This window comes from Geotrypetes seraphini, chromosome 5 (assembly GCF_902459505.1).
Source record: "Geotrypetes seraphini chromosome 5, aGeoSer1.1, whole genome shotgun sequence".
In the NCBI taxonomy this organism is placed as follows: Eukaryota; Metazoa; Chordata; class Amphibia; order Gymnophiona; family Dermophiidae; genus Geotrypetes; species Geotrypetes seraphini.
The window spans coordinates 81,728,149-81,750,986 of NC_047088.1; the positions used below are offsets into that span (position 1 = coordinate 81,728,149).

Below are 22,838 nucleotides of genomic sequence, written 5' to 3' on the forward strand. Positions count from 1 at the left end.
CGACGAAGAGGAAGAAGAGGTTAAAGAAGACGAAGAGGAAGAAGTAGAATCCCTACCCTGTCGACCTTTCCTACCTTTTCCCTTACCCTTCTTCCGCCTACCCTTACCAATAACCCCAGCCGCTAAGGCCATGTTACCCATTGTCGAGACTCCTGCCGGTCTGTCTCCTCCACCTGCCGCTCTAGGAGTGGCGCCCTCCGCAGCTACCACCGTAGCAGGACTCCGACGAGCCGCCCGAGCGTGCTCCTCGACTCCCGTCTGCAGGGCAGCATCTTGTCCTTCGACACACACGCCAGACGCAGAAGTCCCAGCGACATACTCTCGTCCAGCAGCAGGAACCTGGGGGAAAAAATCAAGACAGGGGCCAGCAACCTGCACAGGAGAAGGATAAGTTAACCCTGAGGGCCAAGCCCCCACCCTCTGGTCACCTACCCCCGCAAACCCCAAGAGTCACCACCAACGGAAACGCCCAACCCCCACGGCTGCGGCAGGACAGCACCAGGGAATGAAGGCGGAACCCTAGACCATTGATTAGTACCCCAAGGAGTCCCTCAGAGACCCGCCGCCCACGGCGCCCACCAGCTGGCCGCGCTTCCCGGCAACCCGGGACCTGACCCGGACGTGGAGGGGTGCACTGGGATCCCTCCCCCAACCCCCGCGCTCGCTAGAGAAGACAGCGTCCCAACTTGCTGTTCAGATACCCGCCCTGCACAGATCCCACTGACACCAGGAGAGTCAACTGCAAGCAACCCAGCAGCAGGCACCTCCCCCGCAGTAGATGACCCCACAGCCCTACCCGGGGCAGTTTCCGAAGGCCCTGCACTGCCAGACTGAGACGAGCTACAACTCCTCCCCCGGCCTCCCTGCAACCTGAGTCTGCCCCTGCGGGTCGACCCCTTGCAGACACCCGCAGCCAGCACTTCCCCTCCTACCTCCCGCGTGATCGCAGTTCGTGCAGCCGAACGCGATTACCTAGGAGGCAAATTCTACCCCCCCTCGCAGCCGCACTCACCGGCTCCGACTAAGCTCCGTCGAACGAATCGCCGGCAAGTAGGAACAACTCGACCTCCACAGCAGGGACATCGGACGGGACACGAGCCATCTCCGACCCTACGCTCCGGTAAGCAGGACAAGGCTACCCGAACAGGCCACGTGGCAAGCCGCAAACACGCCGAACCCCGCCGCACGACCAAAGTTGTCTCGGAGGACCGGAAACCGTTAAGGTCCTCCGAGACCCTCCTTTAAATACACCTCCCCCCCCCACTCCCCCCCACGGCCGCGACACCGACCTATCAGAGGCCAATCCCTCGGCGGGAAGGCCTCTACCCACCCGATTTAATCTTTCCTTACCTAACCCCTCCCTTTTCCAAAAGCCTACCCGACGGACGGCCCCGCGGGCCTCCCAGCTCCGCGTTAGAGCCGTCCGTCGAGACTAGCTCTCGGACTCTTTATTGTGTGCAATTAGTATATATGTTTTTGTATGTGTCTACTAACCTAACATGGTTTTGTTTAATATTTTAACTCCAACTGTTTTGTTCCTTTTAAGATATTTCTTTTTTATTATTATTGTACACCGTCTAGAAATTTGAATAAGCGGTATAAAAAATCTTTTAATAAATTTGAAACTTGGAATAGGGTGGGTTTATGTGATCAGGGGTTTCCTTTGTAAAATATGGTAACCCTACACACGCAAATGCGTGTGACATCATCACGTCACATCCATGCGTGCTCGGAGGCCCTCCAGATGCGGCCTCAAGAAGTCATCTAAAAAGAGGACACGGTAAACCTATTTTAATATAACCTGCAGACATAACTTCTGTGAGAGTTAATGTGCACTCAAGCTCTCTGCATTCTGTGCTCAACAACATGTGTGTACACCCAGCATTAACCCCACAGTCAGGATCACATTAACTTTCAACATTACCCCCCCACCCCTCAGAATAGGGTTACTAGATTTTCAGAAATGAACATCCGGATCCGTGGCCCCATTCCAAGTCATGGCCTGTTCTGCCCCCAACCCTGCCCCCTCAACATGGTCACTTGTTGGGAGGGCATCTGCGCATGCACTGGTATGATGTGATGTCACCCGCATGTGTGCCATCACCGCATTGCATCCGCACATGCGTGGATGCTATCCTGACGCTGCTGCTAGCTTTCAAAACCCGGACAAAGTGCCGGGTTTTAAAGCTGTCCCCAAAAAGGAGGATATGTCCGTGGAAATCCGAGCATCTGGTAATCCTACCCCAGAGCATACAGAGGCAGAAGGGAATGGAACTTATATACCACTTTTTTGTAGTTTTACAACCACTCAAAGTGGTTTACACAAAGGTACTTTAAGCATTTTCCATCTTGGTGGAGGATTTAAGTGACTTGCTCAAGGCATGCTTATATATAGCTATATATATATTTATACTGTATAGAGAGACATATATATGTCTACAATATGCATAGTGTGTAGGGTGTGAATATGATATGTCCTCTACAGGAAGCAAACTGCGAAACGTTAATACATAACTCCTCTGCCTTCAAGCAATGGTTACAGTGGTATTCTGTACCCTCCTCTTCCTCTTGACGTACTGCAGGAGCTGTATTGCCTGCTCCAAGAAAACAGTTCATTTTCCACGTGGTGCTCTGCACGTACACAGCGAGCAGGTCCTTCGGACTGCATGCTTAGGGGCTGCTTCCCCTTCCAGTCTGCTCCAGTTTATGCTAATGGTGGGATAATATATAGAATTAAAAGAAATAAAACAAAACCAATAAAGGTAAAACCTTTATACTGAACTTGGTGCACTGTTTGATTAGCTTTCGAAGGTGACCCTTCTTCAAATCAGAAAATCTAGTTATGAGGAATTCAGCAGGTCATTTGATTTCAATGAATGTATGATTAATAAGTATTATTATAGTGTATATGATTGTATAATGAATTACTTGTTGAAAGTTTTAAAATGAATAAAGAAATTTTTTTAAAAATGATGCATAGGTTGGACTGCCTATGCTTCTGAAATAAATCACCGTTTGGAGATGTGTGAGGATGTAGCCTTTACTCAGCACTGTCTGTAAGCAAGGAGCACGACGAGCTTATTTGATGGTTAACACATTTAAAAACGCCCCTCTTGAATCTTTTTCCTTTTTTTTGTAAATAACACCTCAGCCAGAGCAATTTTAATGAGGCATTCCATTCCTCTTTATCTTCATCACTTTATACTGTACCTTCCAACATCCTTTATGTTTCTAATAATCAGAAACTTTAAAGCAGTTATTTGCTGACAGCTAATTGTAATACGAGGATACTCACTTTCCCCCCTTCTAATGGGGGGGGGGGTGTATAGCAAAATACATTAATCATTTCTGGAATAGAACGGAAAGCGTGAGCTTTATATACATTATTATTATTATTATTTTTTTTTTTTTTTTGCTTGGGTGCTAAAGTAGTATTCTCGACTTCTTTAGCAATACTATTAGAAAATTGGCAGCAGTTTTGATGCAGAAAACCCCATCTGTCCTTGTATTCCTTAATCCTCTTTTTGCAAAAACAAGTGTATGTATATTAATTTAAAATTTGACTTTTGCACATTATATAAAAACATTTTGAATATCAGCCGTTCCTAACAAAAGGCTGAGTGTCAAAATGATTTCTGCCGTTCTCCCTCTGCTACGCACACTGAAAATCAAGCTGTGGAGAAAAAACGCGGGACGAACATCTTGCGCAGCCAAACAAAAAAATAAATCATTTTCTTTTGCCAAAAGCCACTCCCTCTTCCTCTTCCAGCAAAAACAAACAAACCCCCGGCAAATCTAATTTTTAGTAACCTTTTTTTTCATTTAAATGCAACAAATGCACTACAAATGTCGATATATTCTATTTTCAAACGATAGTCCAAAATATAGTTTTCGTGCACGCCAGGATAAGGAGCAGACGCCAGCTTTTGTAGTTCAGAGCCGACCCTTCTTAGCGGAGCGGGAAGAGAAGGGGCGTTACTTATGTCTCCCTAGGAGTGCAGGGAATAATATCGCACCCCCGGTGTTTATTTTCTCCTTTCTAGGGTGGGCGTGTGCATAAATGGCAGCTGAGCAACCAATCAGCGATCGAGGGCTGAGCATGTGGGGAACTTGTTTACAACTAGAGCTTCCAGAGGAGCTTTAACCCGGCCGGCAGGAGGAGGAAAAGGAAAAAAAAAACCCTCTCGACATATATTACAAGCAAAAGCGAAATCCCGGCACGGATATTAGAAGAAGCTGGATCTGCGCCCTTCGACTCTGAGGTGACACGTGGCGCCCCCGAACCCCGGACGGCAGGGGGAATGTGACTGCTGGGAGACCAGGCATTGCATCGGGGACAGCAAATAGCAGTTGCTGGGTTTAGGGGGGAACAGGGCTGATTCCAGTTCCAGTTCGAAATCCAGGCCGGCTTAGGACGGCTGCTGTACGTGAGGTGCTTGTGTACTTTTCATGGGAGGCTCGGCGCGCTGGCAAAGGGAGAGAGGGGGGCGGTGAGGGCAAAAAAAAAAAAAAAAAAGAAGAAGAAGAAGAGGAGGAGAGGTTCATTCGGAAAGGAGCTTGCGAGTGTGTTTGCAGTGGCCAGAGACACGTACAGGTGAGTGTGAGGGAAACATGCAGTTAACATGGGGGTTCGGGATGGTGCTGCTGGTGGGGTGCATGTTATGGTCCGTACTACCGACGCTTTCGGGGGCTCCTTATATCTGGTTAGTTTTGCGTGTGCTGGTGCAGGTGGTGTCAGGGTACCTATGCATATGTCAGGACAGGAAGGCTCCCTAATTTCAGTACCCAGGCTCCCAGGTGACTGGACAGATGTTGCACCCTTTTGATTTTTCTTTGCACGGTTTCTTTGGGTGCTTTAGGGCTAGGGGACGGGGGTTTCTAAAGCGGGATCTGCTTTAACGCGGAGGTAGAGAGGGGTCATGGGTAAGTGTCGGATTCTTTGCAAACTTTGCTCCTCTCTGCTTCTTATGATTTAAAGAGAAGTACAGTAATTTTATGTCTAAATTAATGTGCTGTTGACTTTGGGGGGAGGAGGAGGGGGGTGTGTATGGCTCGGCAGCCCGGTTAGAAATTCCCTCCTCTTGGTGAAGCACCTCCCCCTGCTGCCTCTGAACCGGCTCAAACCCCCGCCCGGCTGCAGCCGCTCCTGGGCCACGCCTCACGTTTGCTGGGACCTTCCACTATGGGGCACAACAAGCGAAGCCTGAGTGTGTGTGCTGCTGGGCTTGTTCGTGCATGTTTAGGTAGTAGGGGAGCCAGGATCGCTAGATTTCAGGTCTCGAGGCTGCTCTTCTCAGTGCTTCTGACCAGGCAGATTCTTCGCAGATACCATGCGAGTCTGAGGAAGAGAATGGGCTAATCTTATTGCATTTCTCTGCTGTAGCAGTACGGAGGAAAACGAGTAAAGTGGGACACTCAAGAAAAGGCCAAGTCGCCAATATGCACTCTGAAAATGATAGTGAATTGTAATTTTCTACAATAATAAAGTTTAATTCCATGCTTTTTTTTAACTGCTTAGATTTGGAAAGTTCTAAACTTGTCTTTTTTTTCTACCCTGCACAAGTAAAGATACAGAAATAAAATCTTAACATAGACCTTGCTGTACTTTGCTAATCTTAAACTCTGTAAGCAAATAGTCACAGTACTACTTACCATTCTGTGCACCCCTTCCCCCCCCCCCCCCCCCCTTCGTTTTACACTAGCAGCTGCTGTACTGCAAAAGCCCCAAAGCCCTTTAAAATCCCTATGGGCTTCAGGACAGTTACCGCAGTGGCCTGAGCTATTAGGCTTTGTAAAAGAGGAAGAAAATTGGTAAATTCTGCAAGTTTGTCAATATTTAAACAATATTTTTGCTAATTATTATCCATATTCCATTTAAAACATTTAACACAAAATATTTTTCTTCTACCTTGTCTGGATGTTTTATTTTTCCATCATGTTGGTTCCAGTTTCCCTTTTTTGCTTTCCTGTCGTCTTCGAATTCTTCAAGTGGCTGCTATCCATTTATCTTTTCTCCTCTCTCCTGTCTATTCCCTTACTACATCTACCTCTGATATGTTGATCATTCCTTCTGCCTCTTTCTTACCCGTCTTCTCAATTTTCAGCTACCTGTCAAATTTCTATCTTTTCTCGCATTCCTCATCTCATTCCTTCCTCAGCCCTCCATTCCCTTTAATCTTCAACATACACCCAATTACCATATATCTATCCTCTCCTCCCCCTCAGGGTTCTACCATTCTTCTTCCTTCCTTCACCCTTATAGTCCAGCATTTGCTCTCTCTTCCTTCCTTTTCCACCCTCGTAATCTGACATCTCTCTGTCCTCCTGCACTCTCTCTCCCCCCCCCCCCCCCATGGTCCAGCATTTCTCCTACTCTCTTCCCGCACTCCCATTGCCAGGCATCTCTTCATCACTCCATTCTACTAGATCCAACATCTCTCTCCTTCTCTTCCTCCACCTGGTGTATATCCCACCCTCTCATCCACCCCATGTCCAACACCTCTCTCTCTCCCTCTCGTATGCCTCTTCCCCATGCTGCATTTTCTCCCTCCCTTCCACTGCCATATCCAACATTTCTGTTTCTTTCCTACTGTCCACCATCTCCCCTTGCCTTGTGTCCTGGGTCAAACCTCTCTGTCCCTCTCCATGCACCATCTCTTCCTTCTCTCCTTCCTTTATTATATGCAACATTTCACCCTCTACCCTCACCATGCATGTCTCCCCTCTCCTTGTGCCAACATATTTCCTTCCTCCCCTGAACTCTTTGCTCCTTAGTAAGGCTTGCTTCATTAGGTCATGGCTAACCGGGAGGCCTCCCTTCAGCTGTGGATAGACTTTTAGGTTAGTGGCAGTCGGCATGTGGAAATCGCTACTAATACTTCGAGTCGATGAAGCTGACACCATCTGAGATTCAGCAAGGGAAAAAGGGAATTCTGCACAACTGTGAAATTCTGTGGAAATTCTGTGTAACGCAGAATTCCGCCAGGAGTACCATTTCTGTTGCTACTAGATAAATGCAGCATTGTATACATTACATGCATGTATTTTCTCTATCCCTTGTGAGCTTACAATCCAAGGTGTGTTGTTGTTGTTTTTTTATTAATCTGGGGCAATGGAGGGTTAAGTGACTTGGTGATCGACAAAGAGGCTTTTCAGATCTGCACCAGAATTGATGCAAAAGAGAACAGATCCCAAACATAGTGCCCCAAAATAAGATATCTTTATTACAACGCCCACTCCTGGGCTGCTTCAGCAGTATGGTATTAAAATGGGAATGTTAAAAAGTTCCACAATCCCAACTAGCTATGTAGAATGTTTAGCTGTTCTCAATGCAACAGTAGAGTACTTTTTTGTTTACATGTGTGTTTGTTCCTTGCATGACTTAATCATTGGAGTGGTGTTCCTTAAGACCCTCTTATTAATCCTTAAAGCTAACTCCTCAAAAGATCCATAAAAGGGCATTATAACCTGTAAAGGTGTAATGGTGCTGAAGAAACTTCCAACTGTTAAGAGTTTAATTTTCCCCTTATAATAACAGCCTAGGAAACATCTTCCTTGTAATGAAATTTTATAACACGGCGGATGGCTCCTGCAAGACTCGGGTGCTTAAAATACAAAATTTTATAAGGAAAGTAAACTTAAACATTTGAAAAAGAGGGCTATGCCACCCGCACAGAGGGTACACAAAGTTTCCAGTGCTGGTGTCAATAGGCATAGAAATTGAACATTTTGTACACAAGCATGTTATGAAATGGGGGTAAAAAAAGCATGTAAGTTGCAAACTTTGCCCTATTTTTAGTACAGTATACAGAAAAGTAAATACACAGTGATTTGTGTTCCTAATTTTGTGCACAGAACCCCAGGGGTAATTTTATGAAACACCCATTTCTGCAGGCATTGAAATCCTTGTCAAAATTACCCCTGGTATGACCAGTTTGCTGGTGGTTGGTTATTATGATGTTCAGGTCATGCACTAACTTTTAGAAGATGAAGTTTGAAAGCAGAACTTTGCAATCAGTTTTTTTTAGGGCTGATATATATGAAAGGCTGATAGGAGCATTGATTCATTAGTTTGCTAGTTTCTTCTAGGATTCTCTGAACCTTTGTCTGTTTTGCAGCACAGTGTTTAGTATGTTTGCAAACAAGGGGTGTTACACAGGTACTTATATAGACTGCAGATGTACTCACTAGAGACTGCTCGGATTACGTGCTATTCTCAATAGACACACATGAAGTGATATAAAGGCGTAACACATGTTTGCATTACTTGCCAGACCTACAACTATAAAATTATTTTTGTAGCTGCTGGCATCCTTCCAACATAGTGGAAGTCACCCAATAGATGATTATAAATCAGTGTCATCCCATTGGGCTAAATACAGTGACTTTTTCTGTGGCCAAACTTGGTAGTGCACTGTAGTCTGTAATTTTCCACAAATTTTGGCACAGCCCCTTGCCCCTAGCTTATCCATGTTACTGTGACACTTAGAAAAAAGATTGGCCGGAGGATGAAACTTTGGAAACTAGTAGCTATGCCCCCTGGGAGAAGATCTCCAGTGTAAGCTACGGGCAGTTTCCAATATCAGTCTCATTTCCTGCCCCAGACAGTTAATTGTGAACATTTTTATTATTATTTTTTTTTTGTTAAAATGGGTTATAATTTAATATAGAGATGTTAGGTTACCCAGTTCCAGGCTGAAGATATCTTAGCCAGTCCTGGTTTTGAACATTCCAAAGCATAACATAACATATAAAAACACACTTCTATACCACAAAACCGTTAAGATAAGGCTCTACAAAATAAAAAAATAAACAGAATATATCTAACTTCCAAGAGATTGAATAAAAAGATAGGTTTTAAAAGCACGTCTAAATTGGTGATAAGTGACGGAGGACGCAATTAAATCAGGGCAGGATTAATTCGTTGAGGGCCCCTAGGCACATAAGTACACTGGGCCCCTCTGCCCTACCCCACCCCACCATGCACCCAGGCGGAAACAGGAAGCTGCGTCAGAGGGAAGCTTTGGGCAAGCAGTACCGCTTGCACAATTACAGTTCCCGTTGCCTTTCTTACCCGCATTGCTTGCTTGTCACACTCTCCGTCGAAGGGGGGGCCGCGTTGCCGATCGGGGTGGGGCCCGCGTTACCGATTGGGGGAGGCCCGTGTTGCCGATCGATGCTGGAGGGGTCCATCGCTGTTTGGAAAAAACAATGTTGATGCCCTCCTTCATCGGGCTTCCCTGACAATTCGGGCCCTAGGCACGTGCCTACTTGGCCTATTGGTTAACCCTGCCCTGAATTAAATGATTCAAACCCTTGTCCCAAGAAGCTGTTTAAAATGACAAAAGACGCTGATGAAATATCTTAGATTTACAACCCTTAATGGACGGAAGCGCAAATAGCGCATGAGATTTCTTAGAGTGTTTTGAGGCAGTTTAGGTTTTATAGTTTCTAATCCTTCTCATGGAAATTAGTGCTGCAAGTCCCATAATGCACAAGATGGAGTAGTCAGAAATCCAGGACTACCCAAAATCTTCAGCCTGGAATTGGGTAACTTGATATTTCTGGTCATATATAGTCCTTAATGTGGCCAGAAAGAGAAAATCAGCATTGATCAAATACAAAAATGTTTTTCAAAGATCATATAATCGATGAAAATCTTTCATTTAGATCTTTCTCTTGGAAGCTAGTGACCACAGCTTTTTGCAAATACGATGTTTGTATCTGCTTTGTACATGTAGAAAACCTTGATAGTTTTCTACTGGTCTTTAAGCTAAAAGTGGTCTGGCTGCTTCTCATTAAGAATATTGGACTCTAAAAATTTGGAAATTTCATTCTGTCGAATGAGTGTGCTGCGGGTTGCCGCTCCTCTCCCCATGCAGCCACAGAGGTACTGTAGAGCTGGAATTGGGCCTTAGGCCCTGACTCAGCCTCAAGCTTCCTCATTGCTTTACACATATCTTAGTAGATCCATGCCTCATGCCTAGTTTAAAAAATAAATTGGGGTTCATTTTTATAGGTGTAGAATAAAATTTGTTGCTGCCATGTGGCTCAGAAATAAACACATACTAATTATTTAATCAAGGGATAATAAGCATCTAAACTTATATACCCAAGCATATTAATATTCTTATCACATATTTGTAAGAAAATGAAAAATGGATGGAGTAGGAAGAGGCAGTCAAAAAAGATAGTGTGCTAACTTTGCATCAGATCCTCAGCCTGCTAGCCTTAAGCACATACACACCCCCCCTCCCCTCCTGCCTAGCACTACAAGGTTGCTCAGATGCTGATCTCATGATACAAGCCTGCTGAGAGTCCAACCTCCCACCCCTAATTTCTTCCCCAGTGTGGCAAAAATGCCTAGAATTCCTGGGGTCTGCTTGATCTCCATACTCCTCTGCAAACAGACTTACCTCCTAACTTGTGCAATACAGTTAACATTATGCTTGTGCTTTGACTATATGTGGATTAGAGTGCCAGATGTTTAGCCAGGATCACTTTGAAAGCAACAGGCAAGACTGCAAGAGATAAGCACCTCTTATTCTGCCCAGATTAGGCCTTGGAGGGGTTGAAGGGATCCTGGGGTCTTGTTGAAGACAGTTTAAGCTTGAATTGGTAGGTAGCACTGTATCTGATTTCATTATTCGCCTTTCTAAATTCCAGATCAAAGTTGGTTATTTTCTGATTCAGTAGGTAGGTTCCTGCCCTAGAGTAGGTTCCTGCCCTAGAGGGCTTACATTTTATGGGCTATATTTACTGAGCTGTTTTATAGCATTAATTTGCATTATTTGCCAATAAGTATTTCACCCCAATACGCATTTACATAATGAGTATGAAAAGCATCTAAGTAATTTCTTTGGTTTTATATCCTGTACTCCCCAAAGAGCTCAGAACAGTTTACAGTTTTACAGTCATAGCATTACAATGTACAGTTACATAAGATTACTCTTGGAACATTGTATAGAGTTACAGTGGATGAAGTGCGAAGTAAGGGTATGGTAGAGAGCTAGCAACCAGAATTAAGATCGATCCATTAGCAAATCTTAATTCTGGTTGCTAGCTCTCTACCATACCCTTTTGAGTATGAAAGGAAATACTATAGTTATTAAATGAAATATATTTAAAATTGAAAAAATTAATTTAAATAAAAAAGATTATCTCAAATAAATGGAGGTTTGACCTATGATAGAACCCCAAACCCTCAATAGGAGTCTGTCTATTGATTAGATGCCTGGGTTCTTGGAGGTCTTTTTGCCTCCATTTACTTATAAATATACATCGTCAGCACTTGTGGTGTTCAACATGCATTAATAATGTTAGTGCATGGCCATTATTGAAAAATTCAGAAAATTAGACAGTTTACCCCAGCAGTAAAAGTTGTCTTAGTGCACAAGAATGACCTGCATAAGGGTGTTCGAAGGCTACATTTCACCGTTGTTTGGTAAAAGGACCCCTTAGGGTCCCCATACTTTAGTTTATATTAGTTTGTCCTTAGGGTATTAACAGGAGAAAACAAATGAGGACAGCAAGGCTTGTGGAGTTCTTTCAAATTTGTCTGTTTGTAACAGAGGATAGTGCAGTTTGAATGGAGAGATCATTTGAAATGAAAAATAAAATGAAATGGTTATAATGTATCAAAACAAATCCATAATAATTCATAGAAAATTAATAATCATTCATAAGAACTCCTTTTGACAATTTGTACATTAGAAATGAGATAATATATGAAATCTTTAAAGGCATTGGCGAACCACAGGCAAAACAAAACATTACTGGCAAGATTAATAGGGCGGTACCTGGAAGACCTAGTTTTTCTCTGGAAGTATTATTCATTTTGTCTTGAAATCATGCTTTAATCAGCCTAACTTCCCTCCTGTGTGTTTGCAAGCTTTGTGTTTTGTGTAAAGTGCCCAACCTCATGGTTTTATCAGCCAAACTTCCCTTCTATGTGTTTTGTATGAAGTACTCAAAGTCCCCTCATGTCTTTTTCCTCAGGTTGAGTGTTGAAATCTTTCTCAATGTGTTCAAAGCCTCATTCTGGTACTCCAATAGCCTTTCAAAGCTCACTCTGGTGTTCCATCAGTTTTGTGTGTTCCAAGCCTCGTTCTGGTGTTCCAATAGTCTTTCTCAGGGCATTCCAAAGCTCACTCTGGTGCTCCAACAGTCTTTCTCATTCCCAAGCCCTTGTATATAATTTCTTTCCAGAATTTTCTGGATTGGAAAGAATAAAATAAAAGCAGCAAAATAAGCCCATCAAGAGAATAAAAGAAGGCTGCAGTTAGAGATTCACACAGGAAAGGGAAAATGAGACAAGGAGGTCAAAGCAGAAAGGGGAAACTTAAAAGGAGAAGTGCTTCAGTTTTTAATATTCCTCTCTGTCATATGACAGCAGCCTGCAGACTTCCAGTTAGTAGCTACTCTCCACTGCCAGTTGGAACTTATTTAGCATCACTGTTTTGAGCCCTGCAGAGATTATGAAGATATTTCCCAGTCCAAGGTCCTCCTGTTTTAGACACAAAACCCAATCAAATACTGTAACTTAGAAAAAATAATGCAAAATTCTAAACCACAAAATTTAAATCCATGATGAAAAGCAGTATCCATTGAAGCTGTTGACTTTTTATCTAGGAGTAGTTGTAAAACAGTTTTGAAGCACAGAAGGTGGTTTTGAGTTTGTCACTGTCAGGACCTGACAGTTGTATTTCAGGGTGCCTGGGCACTAATGACACCTAAAAGTCCTGCCTTTAGGTAAAACGGTTAACATATTAAGCTTTTGGATTTGTATGATCTCTGTGGCCTGCCCTCATGGTCCCTTTTATAGTGGCTAATTTGTTCTTCACAGTTTGTAAAAAGTCCTCTTCATGACAATAGTTGAAGAAGTGAGTTCCAAACTTCATAAAAATACATTATTTTCAAAAATGCGTTCATAGCAGAAACAGACTGCTTTTAGAGCAGTGGTCTCAAACTCAAACCCTTTACAGGGCCACATTTTGGATTTGTAGGTCCTTGGAGGGCCTCAGAAAAAAATAGTTAATGTCTTATTAAAGAAATGACAATTTTGCATGAGGTAAAACTCTTTTTAGTTGATAAATCTTTCCTTTTGGCTGTCTTAATAGTAATATTGTCATTTATAGGTAAAGAGACATATGATCAAGAAACTGATTTATTTTACTTTTGTGATTATGATAAACATACCGAGGGCCTCAAAATAGTACCTGGCCCACTGCTTTAGAGATAGGTATGTGAAATTGGCGCAAAAATGCATTCTTCATGAATTGTATGATTTTTGGTGAAAACATTTTCTTACGTTGGCTAGAATTCTTGAGAAAAAAAAAATTCATTTATCCAGAAAACAACTTTTTGCACTTAATGAGTTTTGGAACTCACCTCTTCAATTGCACAGTTTGGTCCAAAGTCCAAGTGAACTAGGCACCAAATAACTTCATCAGGGAAAACATAGACTTTGGCCACATGTAATGCTATGGGAAGGGTCTATCTTGTGAATTATTTTCATTTTACAGTGACATCGTTTTAAAATCTAATCTAATTTTGGCTGCAGCTCAACTGTCTGCTATGTACATGGTTCTGGTTCATCAGAGCACAAGATAAAGAAAGGCATGCTGAGTCAGACCAAGGTCCATGGAAGTCAGCATCCTGTCTCCAAACTGGCCAGTCCAAGTTACACTTGCTTGTAAAGTACCCATGCCTGAGAAACTCCCTAACCCTGTATTTGTCCTGTTTGTCTGTTTGATTAGATTGTAAATTCTACTGAGCAGGGACTCTCAAATCTTTTAATATACCGAGCTGCGTACTGTCTAGCAGCACTATAGAAATGTTAAGTAGTAGTAAGTCGCAAATACCTGGCAGTTCCTTTGCTCCTGCAGCTGTTTTAATGGGGCTGTTATTAAATGTCTGACACCAGTGACTTGGGCAGTCATGGCTGACCCCAAGAACAGAACTGCTGTTAGGCTCAGCTCAATACCTTCAAGAAATACAGTTGAAAAAAAGATACCAATGTTTCCTCCTAAATGTGTTCTCTAAATATGGTGTGTCGGCAGGAAAATTCTGAAACATAGATGTTCATATGGCAGCTAGTTTTGGGAGATAAGGGAAAACTTGCTTGGATCTGCAGCACTTGTGAATTATCCTTTATTGCTTCAAAGTAGTTCTTGTTCTCCTCATCTTTTCTTGTTCTGTTCACATGAATATTTCCACCCACTTTTGGGTGGAAAAAGTGTGTCTTGTGGAGCAAAAATACAGTATGTGTATTTTATACCACATTTGTATCATCCAAGTGCAGGTCTTGCTTATCATGTGGAGGAGGGGAGGACATCTTATAGAGGAACTTAGCAAGTAAAATGAATAATTACTAGATAATGAGTGTGAGACTGATGGACAGATTGGATGGACCACTCAGGTCTTTATCTGCCATCATTTACAGTGTTACTAAGGATGTTTTAGCAAACAAAACAGCAAAATGCCACCTTATGTCATTTTTGGACATTTTTCTCTTTTGAATATTTCCCAGTGTTTACAAGTTAGTGGAATAGAAAGTGTGATGTTTAATTTAACCCTTCTGTACACACCTGGGGTCATATTGACCCCAGCCCGACTTCTTAGTTTAGTTGCTTACTTATAAATTGTAGTTTTGATAATAAAACAGATTTAATCATAAATTGTATTTTTGATTTAAAATTCCAGGTTCCTTTTCGATATTAACAGACAATGCATTTCCTGTCGTCTGTGATAAATACAGCTTTTGAATTTTTTTTGTTTTAACCTAGTTTAACATGAGTATACCTACACAGCTGGGGTCAAATCGACCCCACAGGTTTATGAACGCAGCATTGTCAGAATTCTTCATTTTTGCTCGGGTAAGTTCATGTTCTACTTTATAAACTTTGTTTAAACTGACAAGAAGACAACAAAATTCTGCCAATACTGTGGCAGAGCTGCATGCCCTGAACATTGTCAGTTTGTGTACAGTGAGTGCTGAATAAGAGAAGAAACAATATTGAAAGATTACTGGAACATCGCCGGTTGTGCTGTAGGCCTAAATATACATTTAATAAACACATAAACGTTTGACTTGGGTGCCATACCAGTGAGAATTTGCAAAATTATTAAGTTGAAGCAACTTTTAGTGCTTATAAATGATGGGGTCAAAATGACCCCAAGTGTGTAAAGTTGTTGATAATTTAACGTATGCATGGAAGGGTTAAGGCTACACGTTCCTGCTGGCATGTTTTTTTCTCCTTTAGTCTATTGTTTGAGTGTTCATGAATTTTATTTACATCAGTGGTCTTGAGCCCTGGGGGTAGGGAGGGGATTTGCAAACACATACTCTGCATTTCCATAATGATGATTTATGAAGTATTTTTGCAGGTAGCCAATCTGAAAAGCAGGCTTATTTTAACCCTGCAATTCAGACCTGTTTGGGAGGCATTGACTTGGCTTGCATGCCCTTTGATTTTCAAGTGTACTCTCTTCTAAGCCAATGCAGTAAACTTTGAATTCAGTTGATGCCCCCTTTCTTAGGAGATGGAATTGCAGCAGTACAGTAGAGAGGCTTAATTTTATATTTTAGGGACATTAAGGACTGGTTGGAGGATAGTGGACTTGGTGATTAATATGTACAAAACCACTTATCTGGGATTGAGAAATGTTGATCAAAAAGGACTTTAATTTTTTTCCGATGCTGACTCAAGCTGTATGATTTTTGGATTTTTTTTTTTTTCTTTATATGCGGTGGACATAGGACCAGAAAAAGTTATGAATTTGGCTAGAATGGCTTATTTGAAATTAAAATTGAGTTGCCATTTGAAAACCGAGCTTTGGCTGCTGTGATCTGGCCCTTATTAAATTCACTGGATTATTGTAATGTGCTATTATTTATTTATTTTCACTGTTTATATTTCACTTAAACTAAAACAGATTACATTAATAATGTAACAAAAAGAAAATTGTAGGTTTGAAGGATAAATTATGTAAGAAATTGCATATTATACAGACTGCAGCAGCTAGATTAGGGGAGAAGAAATGGGAGAGTGCTCAACCTTTGTTACAAAAATTGCACTGACTTCCAATAAAAGGAGTATTTTAAGCTGATAATTTCAGTATTTAAAGCTTGTAATAATCGTAGACCAGTATACTCAAGAGAGAGGATTCATTACTGTAAACTAGGTGCTTGAGTTCTTATAGCATCATTTGTTGTAAAGTCCCTCTTTAGATAGATTTTGGAAGGTTACAAGGTATTTAGAATAATCAAGCCAATAATATGAATTGTTACCTCCTAGATGTACAACAATGACATCATTTGTTATCTTTTAGGAAGGATTTAAAAGCATATAGTAATATAGTAGATGATGGCAGATAAAGACCCGAATGGTCCATCCAGTCTGCCCAACCTGATTCAATTTAAATTTTATTATTTTTTCTTCTTAGCTATTTCTGGGCAAGAATCCAAAGCTTTACCCGGTACTGTGCTTGGGTTCCAACTGCCGAAATCTCTGTTAAGACTTACTCCAGCACATCTACACCCTCCCAGCCATTGAAGCCCTCCCCAGCCCATCCTCCACCAAGCGGCCATATACAGACAAAGACCGTGCAAGTCTGCCCAGTACTGGCCTTAGTTTGATATTTAATATCATTTTCTGATTCTAAATCCTCTGTGTTCATCCCACGCTTCTTTGAACTCAGTCACAGTTTTCCTCTCCACCACCTCTCTCGGGAGCGCATTCCAGACATCCACTACCCTCTCCGTAAAGTAGAATTTCCTAACATTGCCCCTGAATCTACTACCCCTCAACCTCAAATTATGTCCTCTGGTTTTACCATTTTCCTTTCTCTGGAAAAGATTTTGTTCTACGTTAATACCCTTCAAGTCTTTCAACGTCTGAATCATATCTCCCCTGCCTCTCCTTTCCTCTAGGGCAGTGGTTCTTAACCTGGGTTCGACCGAACCCCAGGGGTTCAGTGAGTCAGTCTCGCGGGTTCGGCGGAGGTCAAAACACACCTCCGACTCATATAGCGCTTCGGTCACGTTCAATCATCTATCAGTTATTCAGTGATTTTGATCAAGACTGATCGTGTACTCGGTTTCTTGATCTATCAATCTGTAACTAACGCCTTATATACATCAATCAATTTCTGATCAAAATTTATGATATAACTGATAGATGATTGAACGCTTATGATTCGTGATGATACGCCCCGTTTGTCCATAATTGGCTGCAGGTGATCACGCAACATCGCTTGGCCTATCTGTGCTGCAGGGGATTTGATGTGCACAGTAGTTGAATTGTAACTGTTGTGATGGTACGTCGTGTGATACCTATCTTAATATTTTAATCCCTTACTAACTATGTCGAGCAAAATACGAAAGTGGTCGGACGAATATGTACAATATGGATTCACATGTATAACGGAACGTGATGGGAGTCAGCGTCCTAATTGCATGATTTGCAATGCCAAGTTGAGTAATTCTAGTCTAGCTCCGGCAAAACTAAGGGAACACTTCCTTAAGCTGCATGGAGATGGAAAATACAACGCTCGCTGAATTCAAGGTGAAGAGAGCAAGATTCGATGAAAAGGCTACTCTGCCTGTTCTCGGCTTTGTACCCATCAACAAACCGATCCTCACAGCATTGTACGAAGTTGCTTACCTGATCGCAAAGCAGGGCAAACCACACACCATTGGTGAAACACTCATAAAACCAGCTGTGTTGAAGATGGCGAATATCATGCTGGGAAAAGTGGCTGAAGTTCAGTTATCTGAAATTCCTCTTTCAAATGACATCATCAGCAACAGAATAGAGGACATGAGCAAAGACATCTTGGCTCAAGTAGTTGCAGATCTGATTTCAAGCCCGGCAAAATTCAGCCTTCAACTCGACGAGACCACAGACGTTTCCAATCTAAGCCAGCTTGCAGTATTCGTGCGCTATGTGAAAGACGACGTGATAAAGGAAGATTTTTTATTTTGTAAGCCTCTTACAACAACAACTAAGGCAACTGATGTGAAGAAACTTGTGGATGACTTCTTCAAAGACAACAATCTTTCGTGGGATATGGTTTCTGCAGTTTGTTTGGACGGAGCTCCAGCCATGCTCTGAAGAAAGTCCGGTTTTGGTGCACTAGTGAATGCCGATGCCCCACACATCATTGTTACGCATTGCATTCTTCACAGGCATGCGTTGGCAACAAAAACCTTGCCTCCAAAACTGGCAGAAGTTTTAGAAATTGTTGTGGAATGCGTGAACTATGTGCGAAATAATGCTCTGAAGCACCGCATCTTCAAGGAGCTGTGTAAAGAAATGGGATCTGAATTCGAGGTACTTCTGTACCATTCTAACGTTCGGTGGTTATCCCGGGGACAGGTGCTGAATTGTGTTTTTGCCTTGCGTGTGGAATTAGCTCTGTTTTTGCAAGAGCAGCAACATTGTCATGCAGATTGCTTCAAAAATTCTGAGTTCATTCTCATTTTAGCGTACATGGCTGATATCTTTACAGCTCTCAATCATCTCAATAAGCAGATGCAGGGTGGTGGAGCCAACATCATCAAAGCGGAAGAAAACCTGAAAGCTTTTCAAAAAAAGCTACCATTATGGAAACGACAAACAGAAAACGATAACTTCGCAAACTTTTCCCTGCTAGACAACTGTGTAAGTAAGATCGAAGATGTATCTGGAATCGGAGACATTTCTGTACCCGCGGAACTGAAGCAAACTATTGCCACGCACTTAGATGAGCTTGCAAAGTCTCTCGACGGATACTTCCCTACAAGAGAGTCATATCCAGCAAGGGTGAGACAGCCATTCATGTTTAATGTTGAGACAACAGATGTCAATGATGAATACCTCGATGAAATCATTGAAATTCAGCAGAGCCAGGTTCAACAGCAACTCTTCAGAACAACAACGCTCTCAACGTTTTGGTGTCAACAATTGGTAATGTACCCTGTTATTGCTAAGAAAGCTCTGAAATTTTCATACCATTTATTACAACATATCTTTGCGAGCAATCCTTTTCGAGGATGCTGGACATAAAAACGAAGAAAAGGAACAGACTTTGTTGCGAAAATGACATGAGAGTGGCACTTGCTAAGGTAAATCCGCGCATTTCTGAACTGGTCTCTGAGAGGCAACAGCAGAAGTCACACTGATTTGCAGTAAATTTAATTATTATGTTATTATTATTCGAAATATAGGAGAACTTTTTTGTTTTCAAAATTGATATTATTTTTTCCCTCACTGTATACCTATGTTTTGAATTTGTAAAAATCATATTTTATTTTTCCAATAAAGAAGGGTTCGGTGAACACGCATATGAAACTGGTGGGGTTCAGTACCTCCAACAAGTTTAAGAACCACTGCTCTAGGGTATACATATTCAGGGCTTCCAGTCTCTCCTCATACGTCTTCTGGCGCAAGTCTCCTATCATTTTCGTTGCCTGCCTCAAGTCTTCTTACGTCCTTCGCCAGATATGGTCTCCAAAACTGAACACAATACTCCAAGTGGGGCCTTACCAATGACCTGTACAGGGGCATCAACACCTTCTTCCTTCTACTGGCTACACCTCTATTTATACAGCCCAGCATCCTTCTGGCAGCAGCCACTGCCTTGTCACACTGTTTTTTCGCCTTTAGATCTTTGGACACATAACCCCAAGGCCCCTCTCCCCGTCCATGCATATCAGCTTCTCTCCTCCCAGCATATATGGTTCCTTCCTATTATTAATCCCCAAATGCATTACTCTGCATTTCTTTGCATTGAATTTTAGTTGCCAGGCATTAGACCATTCCTCTAACTTTTGCAGATCCTTTTTCATATTTTCCACACCCTCTTTGGTGTCTACTCTGTTAGAAATCTTGGTATCATCTGCAAAAAGGCACACTTTTCCTTCTAACCCTTCAGCAATGTCACTCACAAACATATTGAACAGGATTGGCCCCAGCACCGAACCCTGAGGGACTCCACTACTCACCTTTCCTTCCTTCGAGCGACTTCCATTAACCACCATCCTCTGGCGTGTGTCCGACAGCCCGTTTCTGACCCAGTTCACTACTTTGGGTCCTAACTTCAGCCCTTCAAGTTTGTTTAACAGCCTCCTAAGAGGAACTGTATCAAAGGCTTTGCTGAAATCCAAGTAAATTACATCTAGCATATGTCCTCGATCCAGCTCTCTGGTCACCCAATCAAAAAATTCAATCAGGTTCGTTTGGCACGATTTACCTTTTGTAAAGCCATGTTGCCTCGGATCCTGTAACCCATTAGATTCAAGGAAGTACCCTATCCTTTCTTTCAGCAACACTTCCATTATTTTTCCAACAACTGAAGTGAGACTCACCGGCCTGTAGTTTCCTGCTTCATCCCTGTGACCACTTTTATGAATAGGGACCACATCTACTCTCCTCCAATCCCCAGGAATCACTCCCGTCTCCAGAGATTTGTTGAACAAATCTTTAATAGGACTCGCCAGAACCTTTCTGAGCTCCCTTAGTATCCTGGGATGGATCCCGTCTGGTCCCATCGCTTTGTCCATCTTCAGTTTTTCAAGTTGCTCATAAACACCCTCCTCCGTGAACGGCGCAGAATCTCCATTTTCTAGTGTAACTTTGCCAGACAATCTCGGTCATAGAAACATAGAAGATGACGGCCCATAGAAGAGTCTGCCCACTCTGCTTACCCATCCCCTGTCTATGCCCTAATGACCCAATTTCCTTATCTTGACCCTCGTAGGGATCCCACATGGGTATCCCATTTATTCTTAAAGTCTGGCACACTGTTTGCCTCGATCACCTGCACTGGAAGCTTGTTCCAATGATCAACCACTCTCTCTGTGAAGAAATACTTTCTGGTGTCGCCATGAAATTTTCCGCCCCTGAGTTTGAGCGGGTGCCCTCTTGTGGCCGAGGGTCCCTTGAGAAAGAAAATATCATCTTCCACTTCGACACATCCCGTGAGGTACTTAAATGTTTCGATCATGTCTCCCCTCTCCCTACGTTCCTCGAGAGTGTAGAGAGCTGCAATTTGTTCAGTCTCTCTTCGTACGAGAGACCCTTGAGCCCTGAGATCATCCTGGTGGCCGTCCACTGAACCGATTCAATTCTGCGCACATCTTTACTGTAATGTGGCCTCCAGAATTGCACACAGTACTCCAGATGAGGTCTCACCATGGCTCTGTACAACGGCATTATGACTTCAGGCTTTCGGCTGACGAAACTTCTGTTGATACAACCCAATATCTGCCTTGCCTTAGATGAAGCCTTCTCCACTTGATTGGCAGTTTTCATGTCTGCACTGATGATTACTCCTAAATCTCGTTCTGCTGAAGTCCTAGTTAAAGTTTCTCCGTTCAAGAAGTACGTTCTGCATGGATTTCCGCTTCCGAGGTGCATGACCTTACATTTCTTAGCATTGAAGCCTAGCTGCCACGTTGAGGACCAACTTTCCAATGTAAGCAGGTCCTGCACCATATAATTCTGTAAACTGCATTCATTTACTATATTACATAGTTAGGCATCATCGGCGAATAGTGTTATTGTACCTTGAAGCCCTTGAGTCAGATCCCCTATGAATATATTGAAAAGGAGTGGACCCAGGACTGAGCCCTGCGGCACTCCACTGGTCACCTCTGATGTTTTAGAGAGGGTACCATTAACCACCACCCTCTGAAGTCTGCCACTCAGCCAATCATTGACCCATGCAGTTAGGCCCTGATTCTCCAAAAGTGCGTCCCGATTTTAGGGAGCTGTAGACATCCTACAGCTGTCTAATCAGCCAATCGGGATGCACGTTTTTAAAAAAAAAAATGCTCCCCAGGCAGGCCTGAAGGCGCCTCCGGGAGCCTAGGGAGACCCGCAAGATGCCTAAGCTCGCCTACAGGCCTTAGGCGAACTTAGGCGGCCCTACGTGTCTCCCTAGTAGAGGAAGAGACGCTTAAAATGTAGGCCAGCAAAATGCTGGTCTACATTGTAAGTAGACGCGGCCGCTATACTGATCGCGGCAAGGGATCTCCCTGCTGCAATAAAGGGATCTCCCTGCTGCGGCCGCCTGTCCCATCACCGACAGGAGGATGCCTAACTCCTCCTGTCGGAACCCCAAACCCCGGAACCCCCTCCCCCCCAAACTCGTAATCGCCGACAGGAGGATGCCCAACTCCTCCTGTCGGAACCCCGGAACCCTCTCCCCCCCAAACTCGTAATCGCCGACAGGAGGATGCCCAACTCCTCCTGTCGGAACCCCCTCCCCCCCAAACTCGTAATCGCCGACAGGAGGATGCCCAACTCCTCCTGCCGGAAAGCCCAATGACCCCCCGCCCCAACTAATCTCCCTCCCCCAACTAACCTTTCAATGTTGGTCAGCTGGACGGGTCTTGCTGCCGTCCAGCCGACGGGTCTGCCTCGTGGAAATGAGACGGCACGCCCCTTCCCGGCCCATCCCCACTAAATCTAAGGCCTGATTAGCCCAGGTTGTAGAAGCCTGGACCAATCAGGCCTTAGGCATAGCGTGTCCGCCCATCCCCACTAATCCTAAGGCCTGATTGGCCAAGGTGCCTAGCCTGGGCCAATCAGGCCTTAGATTTAGCGGGGATGGGCCGGGAAGGGGCGTGCCGTCTCATTTCCACGAGGCAGACCCGTCGGCTGGACGGCAGCAAGACCTGTCCAGCTGACCAACATTGAAAGGTTAGTTGGGGGAGGGAGATTAGTTGGGGCGGGGGGTCGTTGGGCTTTCTGGCAGGAGGAGTTGGGCATCCTCCTGTCGGCGATTACGAGTTTGGGGGGGAGGGGGTTCCGGGGTTCCGACAGGAGAAGTTGGGCATCCTCCTGTCAGCG

General features: G+C 43.4%; 1 protein-coding gene across 1 annotated transcript in view; it reads left to right on the plus strand.

Annotated features, from left to right (window-relative positions):
* Positions 1 to 4,176: 4,176 nt before the first annotated feature.
* Positions 4,177 to 22,838, plus strand: part of LOC117360467 (zinc finger protein 395-like) — a 91,200-nt gene continuing 72,538 nt past the window's right edge. Inside the window, exon 1 of the mRNA XM_033944244.1 lies at positions 4,177 to 4,594. The gene's annotated coding sequence lies outside the window, so the exon portion shown is untranslated. The remainder of the gene's footprint in view (positions 4,595 to 22,838) is intronic.